At 49.3% G+C, this 12,629-nt stretch overlaps 1 protein-coding gene across 10 annotated transcripts in view; it reads right to left on the bottom strand.

Moving 5' to 3' along the window:
• Positions 1-12,629, bottom strand: part of PIK3CB (phosphatidylinositol-4,5-bisphosphate 3-kinase catalytic subunit beta) — a 224,566-nt gene that overhangs the window by 118,294 nt on the left and 93,643 nt on the right. The window lies entirely within an intron of this gene.

Raw genomic sequence — 12,629 nt, 5'->3', positions numbered from 1 at the left:
CAACCTTCGCTCTAATTTAACAGTTATTTTTGTTCTACATCACACACATCCCCTAAGTCTGCTTAAAAGTGTTGCTTGCTGGGGTAGTCATAAGGGAAGTGAAATCTCTGTTGTCGGGCATTGGTTCTGCTATAGGTACTGCAGCAAAACAAATTAATTTAATCAGCTGCAGTAGGGGTGGAGAGGGAGAGGGGTGTCACTCCATTTCAATTTGAAACATGAAATTTAAAAAACAAACATTTTGTTCCCCCCGCCTCTTTTTGTTAAAATGAAATAGATTAGTTTGTAATTATAGAACTCATTCTGATGCTATGAACAATATTCAAATAGTGATATTCAATAAAGATATGGGACTGATTTAATTTGACTAAATATTTTGTAACCAAGAAAACACATACGGCAAAAGGCCCTAGTGTAGTTATTTGGAATCTTTTTCTGATTTCTGACATTCAATGTAAATTATCAGAAACCTTTCAGGTTCCATCCATATTTTTTATTAAAACTAGAAATTACCTATGTTAACCAGTAGTTTGGAACATTTCAAGAAGCCAGGATGCAAACTTTAACACAACTAAGCACTCATTTAGTGAGATGTTTACTCAACATTTTGTTCATTAGTGAAACAGATTAGTGTCTTTTAGAAACAATATCCAGTCATGATTCTAGTTCTGCCATTAGCTGACATCATAAAGGTCAAGGGAGAGCATGTATTTATATTGAAAATAGTACTGGTCACAAACATGGGACTGCTGTGAGAATGAGTCATGGGCCAAATTGTACAATATGTGGTGACTAACTAACAACCCTCACATCTAGTAACTGAAATTGTGCCAAGACGACATCCGGATGGCAAACCATGAGAAGCATTTAAGAGATTTCAGCTAAAGGAAAAATGTGCTATTTCAGGCTCCTAAGCTCAAAACTATTTGTGTCTACGGTCATTGTAAAAACCATTTATCATACAAAAGGAGGAAGTAATTAAGGCAGCACTTAATCTTGGCGTTTCTAGTACCTAGTTAAAGATTGTTTTTATTTACCAGAAGCACAGCTCAATATTATATGCCATTTGAAGTTACAAGTATTTTAAGTTGTGATTTTGCTAGATAACACAAATATTTTCCTATGTAAAGTGCAGTTCTGTGAAATGTGAGTGTTTTTTTTTGTTTGTTTGTTTTTTTAAGTATTTTGGTGTTTCATATTTGTGTGTGTCAGTAATTTCAGATCAAATTTGGTCAGTTTGCAAGGTTTGTCTGTCTTAAATACTACCAACCCTAGAGACTCACCCAAGGCTCTAAAAACTGAACCAGGTTAATTCCTGTCAGCAGATCACCACCAGTAATAAAGATGCTGAAAGTCAAATTATGTCTTTGTTACATCTGTATAACCATATTATGCTCTCATTTACATTGGAGTTGCACTGTACTGGTTGTACCTGGAAGGCATAATTTGACCTGCAGAATCTTTATTATTGGCGATGGACCAGTTGTAAAGAACCCATCTTGAGTTTCGGATACCAGGCTGAGATTTATAGCAGTATCAGCTAGAAAAAAAAAGTAATTTGTTAACTGAGCAAATTTGAACTATAATCATTTAAACCCAAACATGGGACAGTAAGTCAAGCAATAACATAACAGCTAATGTGTTGTATTGAACAAGACAGCTATTTTAGTGAAATGTTTGTTCTCTAAAAATACACTTCTCAGTAGATTTCCACATTTGGGTCTGTTTTTCAAGCATGACACCAGATTGGAACACCAACAGCTTCAAAGTTTTCAGTCTCTGAGGAACCTTGTAAAGTCATTTTGAGTACCCTTCCAGTTGGTGCCACGGGTTGCCCTTATTCCTACCACAGCCAGTTCCTTTGAAAAGCAGGAGGGAACTCCTAAATAAAAGCTGATTAAAATATGAGTGTACACAAAAAAGGTAAAGCACTGAAATGTATATCCTCAGAGAACAAGTATTGCAGGTAAGGAATATTTTGTCCAAGGGAACCATGAGCAGGGCTACATATATAGTTCCAAGTGACAGAGGATCTAATCTCTTTCATGGATATCCACTGATGAGGATGCTGCTCATAGATTAGATCTGCTGTTTCCACTACAACAGGAATAGCTTAGGCTTCTTTATTACATTTCTTTCCTCCTGGACTCTGGCAGCACTACACTCTGACCCTGCTTCATTCTGCCACCACCTTACAGAGAACAGGGTTACTCTCACTGCTCACTACAATGGGAAGAAGTAGAGTAAGAATCTTTCCTCTCAAACCAATGGGAAAATAAAATGATTGATTTTTTAAAAAAAATATTCTCTACCAGTTATGCTATTTGTCATAGGGTGAACTGACCCGCTAAGATGTATGCGGCTCAGACTCACACCTGTGCCAGGTGTAGCCTGCTTCCCCAGGTAAAGGAAATAATCCAGGGGTAACACAATGGGAATCTATGGCTCACTAACCAGGCCTTTTGGGAAAATATAAAAGGCAACCTGAATTTGGTAGAGACAAGCAGGTAGTCCAGCAGGGAATCTGAAGGGGATCGAGTGTCAGGGAGGGAACCAGGGGAGAAACCCTCCACACCAACCACAGGAAAGGCTTGGCAGGAGCTACTTGAAGGGAGAGGCAGGAAAAAAAAAAACTTTTAAGATGAGAGTAATGAACAAGTGAACCCAGGGGCGGCTCTAGACATTTCACCTCCCCAAGCAGGGCGGCATGCCGCGGGAGGCGCTCTGCCGGTCGCCAGTCCCGTGGCTCCGGTGGACCTCCCGCAGGCGTGCCTGCGGAGGGTCCGCTGGTCCCATGTGGCTCCACCGAAGCCGCGCGGGACCAGCGGACCCTCCGCAGGCATGCATGCGGGAGGTCCATCGGAGCCGCCTGCTGCCCTCCCGGCGACCGGCAGAGCGCCCCCCACGGCATGCCGCCCCAAGCACGCGCTTGGCGTGCTGGGGTCTGGAGCCGCCCCTGAGTGAATCCATAGGAGGCTGGAAATTTCTAGGTTTAAAATTCATTTGTTTTGATAGTAAACCAGTCCCCAGGAGGAGAGAGGAATTAGAAAGTACCAAAAGTGGTGGCTTTGTTTGGCTGCAGAAGGAGAGAAACTGATGCAGCAGCAAAGTCCATAAATGAATAAGGAGAGCATGGTATAAAAAATGGTTACTCACCTTTGTAACTGTTGTTCTTCAAGATGTGTTGCTCATATCCATTCCAATTAGGTGTGCGCGTGCTGCATGCATGATCGTCGGAGAATTTTTACCCTAGCAAAACCCAGTTGCTAGGTGTGGTGCCCCCTGGAGTGGCACCTTAATGGCACTGGATATATACACCCCAGCTGACCCAGCACTCCCTCAGTTCCTTCTTGCCGGCTACTCTGACAGAGGGGAAGGAGAGCGGGTTTGGAATGGATATGAGCAACACATCTCGAAGAGCAACAGTTACAAAGGTGAGTAACCGTTTTTTCTTCTTCGAGTACTTCCTCATATCGATTCCAATAAAGTAACTCCCAAGCCTTACCTAGGCGTTGGGGTCGGAGTGAGACATTGCTGAGTGCAGAACCCCTGAACCAAATGCGGCATCGCCTCGAGACTGCTGAACTAACGCATAGTGAGAGGCAAAGGTATGTACAGATGACCAAACCGCAGCTCTACAGATCTCATGAATTGAAACCTGAGCCAGGAAAGTGGCCAATGAGGCTTGAGCCTTCGCAGAGTGGGCGGTGAGGCAGGGGGTCGGGACACCGGCCAAATCGTAGCAAGCACGGATACAGGCCATGATCCAAGAGGAGATGCATTGCGAGGAGACTGGTAGGTCTTTCATCCGGTCAGCCACTGCAACAAAGAGCTGGGTCGAATGCGAGGGCCCTACGAACGTCCAGAGAGTGCATACGTTGATCCTGACACGTAGCGTGCAACTTCAGATGAAAGACCGGGAGGAAAATGTCTTGGTTCACATGAAAAGCTGATACCACCTTGGGGAGAAAGGCAGCGTAGAGGCAAAGCTGCACCTTGTCTTTATGGAAAACTAAACGGCGGCTCCGACGTGAGGGCTCTGATTTCAGATACGCGTTTTGCTAAATGATGGCTACAAGAAAGGCTGTCTTCCAAGATAGGTAAAGGAGTGAGCAGGTGGCCATTTGCTCAAACGGAGGCCCCGTGAGCCTGGAGAGGACCAGGTTAAGGCCCCACGCCAGAACCGGTTGTCGCACTGGTGGGTAGAGGTAATCTAAACTCTTCAGAAATCTAACGACCATCAGATTGGAGAAGACGGAGGAAGCATGTTCTCCTGGATGGAAAGCCGAGATGGCTGCCAGGTGCACCCTGACAGATGATATCGCCAGGCCCTGCTTCGTTAGGGATAGGAGATAGTCTAGGATGAGAAGTATCGAGGCCTGCAATGGGGGCATGTCACACTGCTTGCACCAACAGGAGAAATGCCTCCATTTAGCCAGGTATGTGGCTTGAGTTGAGGGTTTCCTGCTGCCTAACAGAACCTGCTGCACCGATTGTGAGCAGAGTAATTCTGACCGAGTTAGCCATGCAGCATTCACGCTGTAAGGTGGAGCGATTGCAGGTCAGGGTGACAGAGTCGTCCATGGTCCTGTGAGATCAGGTTTGGCCACAGTGGGAGCGTGATCGGAGGCTCTACTGACAACTCCAGGAGTGTGGTGTACCAGTAATGCCTGGGCCATGCTGGGGTGACCAGAATCATGTGTGCCTTGTCCCTGTGCAGCTTGAGTAGGACCCTGTGGACCAGCAGGAATGAAGGGAAGGCATAGAGCAGCTGGTCTTTCCACGGAAATAGGAAAGAGTCTGATAGGGAACCCTGAGAGTGCCCCTGGAGAGAACAGAACACTTGGCACTTCCGACTGATGCGCGAGGTGGAAACCCCCACCTCAGGAAGATGGAGTGGATGATATCTGGATGAATCAACCACTCGTGAGGCTGGAAGGACCTGCTGAGGTGGTCTGCCAGCGTGTTCTGGACCCCTGGGAGAAACGACGCCATCAGATGTATCGAGTGGACTATGCAGAACTCCCACAGGTGAATGGCCTCCTGGCATAAGAGGGACGACCGGGCTCCCCCTTGCTTGTTGATGTAGAACGTGGCCATGGTGTTGTCTCTGAGGACTGCCACACAACGGCCATGTAGGTGCTCATGAAATGCTTAGGCGTACTGCCATCAGTTTGCGTATATTGATATGCGGAGTCAGATCGGATGTGGACCACAGGCCCTGTGTTTGGAGCTCCCCGAGGTGGGCACCCCATCCCAGAGATGATGCATCTGCGATCAGGTACGAGGAGGGTTGTGGGGTGTTGTGATGGGCCAGGTGCCCCAGCGCCCCCTCGCGGCAGGGGCGGGTTGGGGCCTAGCACTGCAGCCGGACCCGGCGGGTAGCCCCGAGTGGTCCCTGCCCGCCCCCGCCGGGCCCCTCGGGGCGGGCCCGCGGCGGCGCCGCGCGGCGGCGCCGCGCGCGCGAGCAGCAGGCGCGCGCGCCGGCCGGGCGCCCCCCGCCCACAGCGCGGGGGGTGGGGCTAGCGCGGCTAGCGGCGCGCCCTTCCGGGCGCCGCTCGGCGGGCGGGCGCGCGGCGGGAGATAGCCGCCCCTTCCACCGGGGGGGAGCGGCCGGCCGGCGGAGAGTCCGCCCCCCCCCGCGGGGGGGGAGCGCGCTAGCGGCCGGAGTCGTTCCGGGTTCCCCCCCCTCGGCCCGGCCCTCCCTCCTCTCTCTCGCCTCCGCTCTGCCCTGGCTGGCGGCGGGTCGCAGTCTGGGCTCTCTCTCCTCCGAGAGAGCTGCGGTCTCGTCCTTCTCCCCGGTGGTCAGCGGTGTGAAATGGTACCTCGTTGCACACCAACGTGGGGTCCAGCCACCAATGGAGGGAAGTCAAAACCAATTCCGGGACAGTGACCACCATGCTCTGGCTGTCTCGACCTGGTCGATATACTGTTGATAACCAGGCCTGAAGCGTATGAAGCCAAAGTCTGGCATGCCTGGTTACGTAAGTGCATGAAGCCATGTGCCCCAGAAGGCTGAGGCACATCTTTACCAAGCAAGTCAGAAAGTTTACAAGGCTGCCGACGATGCTTGCCATCGACTGAAAGCGTGCGTCCGGCAGGAGAGCGCGGGCGAGTCTGGAGTACAGGACTGCCCTGAAACTCTATGCTCTGGGTTGGTTCCACAGTCGACTTTCTGTTGTTGAGCAGGAGACCCAGCCGGCAGAATGTGCTTAGGGCGAATTGAACATGGGATTGAACTTGGTCCCTGGTTTGACCTCAAATGAGCCAGTCATGGAGATACGGAAACAACTGGCTCCGTTGACGATGAAGGTAGGCTGCCACGACAGCCATACACTTGGTGAACACCCTGGAAGCCGTGGACAGGCCGAAGGGAAGGACAGCGAATTGGTAGTGTTCGTGATTGACCACAAAGCGAAGGAAGCGCCTGTCTGGCAGGTAAATCACTATGTGAAAGTATGTGTCGTTCATGTCGAGGGGTGGCGTACCAGTCCCCAGGATCCAAGGAAGGAATAATGGTCCCCAGTGAAACCATGAGGAACTTCAACTTCACCATGAATTTGTTGAGTCCGTGCAGATCTAGGATGAGTCGAAGCCCATCCTTGGCCTTGGAGATTAGGAAGTAGCGGGAGTAAAAACCCCTGCCCCTTAGCTCCCTTGGAACCTCCTTAATCGCTCTCATGGACATTTGGACCTCCTGTATAAGGAGTTGTCGTGAGAGGGGTCCCTGAAGAGGAATGGGGAGGGAGAGGAGAAAGAAAACTGGAGAGAATATCCCTTTTCCACCATGCGAAGAACCCACCGGTCTGAAGTTATACAGGACCATGCATGGTGGAATGGGAGAGATGATCTCGAAAAGGAGGGGAAGGATCCTGGGTGGTGACTGATACGCCATCCTCGGGCACACCTTCAAAAGCTTTGCTTAGGCCCCACCGATGGTTTGGGAGGGCCTTGGTTCTGACCAGGTTGGTGGCTGTTGGATTTCTTTCTACCACCTCGTACGCATCTTCTGTAGAAGTCCTGCCTCGGACAAGGGGGAAGGTAAAACCTTCGAAGCTGAGGCTTAAAAGGCTTGCGCTGGGTCACTGGAGTGTGCATACCCACGGAGCGCACGATGGCCCTGGAATCTTTCAGGCTCTGTAATCTAGAGTTCCTCTTGTCTGAGACCAGGCCCTGCCCATCAAATTGCAGGTCCTGCAGGGTCTGTTGCAGCTCTGGTGGCAGGCCAGATACCGGCAACCAGGAGATGCGTTGCATAGCTATGCCCAATGCCAGGGTCCTAGCCGCAGAGTCTGCTGCATCTAAGGAGGCCTGTAAGAAGGTCCTAACCATCTTTTTGCCCTCCTCCACTAAGGCCCCAAACTCATCCCTGGACTCCCGCGGAATTAACTCCTGAAATTTCCCCATGGAGTTCCACGAGTTATAGCAATACTGGCTCAGGAGCGCTTGTTGGTTTGTGACCCTGAGCTGAAGACATCCTGCTGAATAAATTTTGCGCCCAAACAGATCTAGACGCCTGGCGTCTTGATTTGGGTGCTGGGGCCTGTTCACCATGCCATTCTCTTGCATTCACCAAGGACACCACTAATGAACATGGCTGAGGGTGAGTATAAAGGTACTCATACTCCTTGGAGGGGACAAAGCATTTCCTCTCCACCCCGCTGACCGTTGGTGGGATAGAGGTGAGGGTCTGCCATATTGTCTTGGCATTGGTCTGGATGGTGCAGATGATGGGCAACGCTACTCAGGACGGGGCCTCCGCCGAAAGGATATCCACCACTGGGTCCTCCAACTCCATTACCTCCTCCGCTTGGAGGTCCATATTATGTGCCACCCTACGTAAAAAGTCTTGGTGGGCACAAAGGTCTGTCGGGGGAGGACCCGAGGCTGTTGTCTCCGCCACTGCCTCATCTAGAGAAGATGACAAAGATGCCACAGGATCCAGGGGGTCCTGTGGCGGATCGTGTAGCGAGCAGTCCTGTTGCGCAGGATCTGCTACACTGGGGCTTGGGGCCTGCGCTGGGGTAGGTGCAGCTGTTTCCATACCCCTCGGAGGGAGACAATTTATGGTGGCTTCTGGTACCCGGGGTTCTGAATGGGCTGAACGGAAGGCCCCTGACGGAACCCTTTGGGCTTGGTTGTACACCCACGGTGTCCAGAAGGACAATTGTGCAGGATCCTGATTAAAGTCTTGGCCTTCGTCATGCCATTGACCCACATTACCCTTGCCCTGGCCTGAAGCTGGGTAGGCTGAGCGCGAGGCCCCTTCAGACTGCGATGACTGTGAGGCGGAGCACGATGGCCAAGGCGGTGTGGAGCGCATCTCTGTCAACTCTCCAGGGTGCAGTGCGGACCGGTACCAGGTCACTGGAGAGTGGTACCGGCGAGGCGTCGGGGTGCGGTACTGGGATCGACGTCAATGACTGACCCGGTACCAGGATCCAGACCTGGATCACGGCGACGACGAACGTCTGCGGGAGCAGTGCCGGGATCGACTCCAGGAAGGCGATCGGTGCGGCTACTGGTGCCGGGAGCGACATCAGGAGTCCAAATGGTACTGCGGCCTGGAGCCGAGCAGAGAGGTGGACCGGAGCAGCGAGTATGACTGGGGCCGCGAGAGGGAACAGTGTCGGGACTGCAAACGGCACCGGGATCGGGAGCAGTGCCACGTCTCCATGCTAGGAGATGGCGGATGTATTAGGGTAGGCTTGCCCTCAGACTATAACAGAAGTCAGAGGCGGTGCTGCAGTCTGCGCCGGTGCTGGCTCTGTGAAGGCAATGAGGGGTCTCGCTCTCGTGAATGTCTCCGGTGTCGACAGAAGCCGGGGCTCAACCATAGTCCGGGTTGGGAAGCCAGTGTGCACCAGATTCAATGGCTCCTCCCTCGGTGCTGGAGTCAACAGTGCCAATATTGGTGCTTGTACTCTCAGTTGCTCAGGTGCCGGATGCGACTCCGAGGTTAGCAAAGGAGGTGCCGACGCCAGTTGCTGCAAGACAGTTTCTTCTGTCCTGGAGATAGAGAACGGCGCCAAGCCACTTGCACTGGACGCGATGCTGGAGAGGTCCGGTGCCACGGGCCTCTATCCGAGTTTCCCTGTGATGCCGTACCCAAAGACGCCACCAGGGCACTGCACACCGATGCGCTTGGTGCCAGAACTTGGCATGCCGATAGGGGATCCGGGCTAAAGGCCACCTCCATAAGGAGCGGTTTGAGCCTATTGAGGTCTGAACACCTTACAGATCTCTCACTTCTCGGCCTGGTGAGACTCCCTGAGACACTTCAGGCAAGAGTCGTGGGGGTCTCCTGTTGGCATAGGCTTTGAGCAGGCTGAACACGGCTTAAAACATGGAGCCTTGGGCCTGAGCCTGGGCGGCAGGCAGGGAGGAAGGGGGAGGACCCCTTCCAACCTACTAAACTTAACTACAAGCCTAACTTTATAACTATAACACTATTTACACTATACTAACTATATATATTATAACAACTAGAACAACTAAAACCGGGAAGCAAAAGCTAGGAAGAGTGGAGGACAGCTCTGCCGCGCTGCACAGTTCCAACGACCGTTACGGGCGGTAAAAAGGAACTGAGGGGGCGCTGGGTCGGCTGGGGCATATACCCAGCGCCATTAAGGCGCCACTCCAGGGGGCTCCACAGCCGACCCACCGTGTGTTGCTAAGGTAAAAGTTCGCCAACGATCGTGCAAGAGGCACGCGCACACCTAATTGGAATCGATATGAGCAAGCACTCGAAGAACAACCTTCCTTTTAGAGCGGCCTGCAGATCCTAGGTGCCGAATCTGTATCCCCTTCCAACTCTCTCAGTGTGTTTGTATATGTCCAAGTGGTCTAGCCCACCAAAAAGTGGACATCACAAAACATATGGTTGTTTTTATATTATCCTAATCATTATCAAATGCAGCGTCTCATCTTTATGAAACCATAGAATATTAGGGACCTCAGGAGGTCATCTAGTCCAACCCCCTGCTCAAAGCAAGACCAATCCCCAGATTTTTACCCCAGTTCCCCAAATGGCCCTCTCAAGGATTGAATGCACAACCCTGGGTTTAGCAGGCCAATGCTCAAACCACTGAGCTATCCCTCCCCCCTCAAAATAATTGGAGATATACCAATCTCCTAGAACTGGAAGGGACCTTGAAAGGTCATCAAGTCCAGCCCCCTGCCTTCACTAGCAGGACCAATTTTTTCCCCAGATCCCTAGTAAGTAAGTAAGTAACATCTAGTAAGTTAAATGCTATATAGCACCACAATATACTAAAAACATGCTTTCAGTACAGTATGATTGTGTTTAATTCATTTCCAATATTTAACAACTTTTTATCAAAAGGTAACTGTAGACAGTTTTAAAACTGAATAGTTAAAACTTGATTCACAAAAGTAAAAGTTGGCACAAAATATATTATCTTTCCCCAAAGTAATTACTTACATTGCCTTCTGAAAACAGTAATCTTAAAAAGAAAAAAAATATACCTATGCTTTCAGAAATCTTTGGAGCTTTTTCAGGGGAAAAAAAAACTTAAAAAAAAACCTCTAAAAGGGAAGGAAGGCTGCATTTATTTTCATTAAGTAAAGAATTCTACTCTCGCACATGTGCCACAGAACAAGACCAGAGTCTAAAACGCAGCTAAGGTTAGACAGAAATTTTTAAAAAGTAATAAAACTTTATTCTAATGAATGAAGAAATAACTGCAAAGCTTTCAAGTTGTGTTATGAAAGTTCTGGATAACAGCTGGGTTTAGCTACAGTCAGAAAAATTAACACCCTAAGGAATGGCATAATGAAGAATAAAGCAATTCAATTCAAGGTCTCAATTCTGCAAAAATCATACATATGCTTAATTTTAATTACTAAAAATATTTAAAACAAACAGTGTTATTGAGGTCAGCAGGGTTACTCCTAGGGCAAGTGCAAAGATGTTTTGTGCCCTAGGCGAAACTTCCACCTTGCGCCGCCCCACCCTCTCACCCCCCGAGCCCCACCCCACCCCTCTGCCCTGAGGCACCCCTCCCCGCGGCAGCTCCCCCTCTCTGCCCTGAGACCCCCTCCCCGCAGCAGCTCCCCCCAGTTCAGGGAGCCATGCGGTAGCTCCCAGCCCCAGCTCACCTCTGCTCCACCTCCTCCCCGAGCACGCCGTTGCCGCTCCACTTTTCCCGCCTCCCAGGCTTGCAGCACCAAACAGCTGATTGGCGCCGCAAGCCTGGGAAGGAGAGAAGCAGAGTGGGGCGGCATGCTCAGGGGAGGAGGTGGAGCAGAGGTGAGCTGGGGTGGGGAGCAGTTCCCCTGCGTGCCGTGCCCCCCCTTACTTGCTGCGGGCGACTCTCCCCGCACTCCCCTGCCCAAGGTCCCTCCACCTAAATGCCAACAACGACCGGGGTGGCCGAAGATCTGGCCGCTGCGGTCACCGCCGAAGGACCCGAAATGCCACCCCCCAAATGCTAGCGCCCTAGGTGACTGCCTAGGTCACCTAATGGGTTGCACCGACCCTGGTTACTCCTGGGATAAAGTGTTTAAGTCTTTGCAGGAAGCTGGTCCAATACTGCCGAGGAGAAATGCAAGTCTTCTATCGTGTAAGCTCATTCAGAGAGCTTTGTGATGAAGCAACATTAGGTACATCAAAATAGTATGGTAAACGTACACAAACTTATTGTTCCCACTAACATTAACACATGGCAGACACCTTTTTATAAAGCATTAAGAGAAAAATTTCCTTGAAAAAATATCAGGGCTAACTAATCCTAAATATTAGAATACTAACTGCTTCCAGAGTAATAACTTCATCCTAAACTATCTTGGACTGAATGGTATTCTGAGGCCAAAAGCTGAACTATGAGTTTGTTATAAATCAGGGTATGATTCTTACATGTTTAATAAGAAGCATTATCATATTACTACACTAAAAGTTATAATTACAAATTTCCCTCCCAGCACATCCTTAAGTTCAGAGAGGCTTTGTCTCAGAGTAATGTCTATATATTGTTTACATTATGTTTGAAAATTGAATTAGGAAAGTGTTGCCATTCATCCAATTTAAACACAAATACTGGATAGCTATTCTGGGGACAAGAACTTTGTTGGCCTGTAGGGATGAGAGTGTGAGAGAAGCATGGGATGGAGAAACAGAAATGAGTCAAATAATTTAATTTATCATTTTTATTAAAGACTTTCCCTTTCAGTAGTCTGACAATCCTACATATTTTTCTTTAAAAATAATTATCAGCAGAAAACTATAGTCAATGAGAAACATCTTGCACCTCCATCAGCATCCATTTTAATCATATGCTGGCATATATCATTAAATTATTGACATCTAAAATTGATCCAAGTTAGTGCAGTCCTTTTAAAATAAACATGTTGGATCTTGTCCTGTATGTTTAGGTTGGAAATTTTCTTTTTTCCTGAACTTGATACTCCAGAGGCTAAATGTTTAAATAAGAACTGGCAGAGTGTGTTTTTTTTAAATTAACAAAACAACAAAACCAAACCATAATGCAGTACCTCATCTGCTAACATAAAGAATTACAAATTATTCACCAGAACAGAATGATAGAGTGTGGGGTGCTGGAAAGAAAAAACAAATGCATTGGCAATATAACCTAAAACACTAAAGGCCT

Source organism: Mauremys reevesii, linkage group 9, assembly GCF_016161935.1.
Source record: "Mauremys reevesii isolate NIE-2019 linkage group 9, ASM1616193v1, whole genome shotgun sequence".
Taxonomy (NCBI): domain Eukaryota; kingdom Metazoa; phylum Chordata; order Testudines; family Geoemydidae; genus Mauremys; species Mauremys reevesii.
The sequence above is the reverse complement of the archived record's forward strand: the minus strand, read 5'-3'. Positions and strand labels throughout refer to the sequence as shown.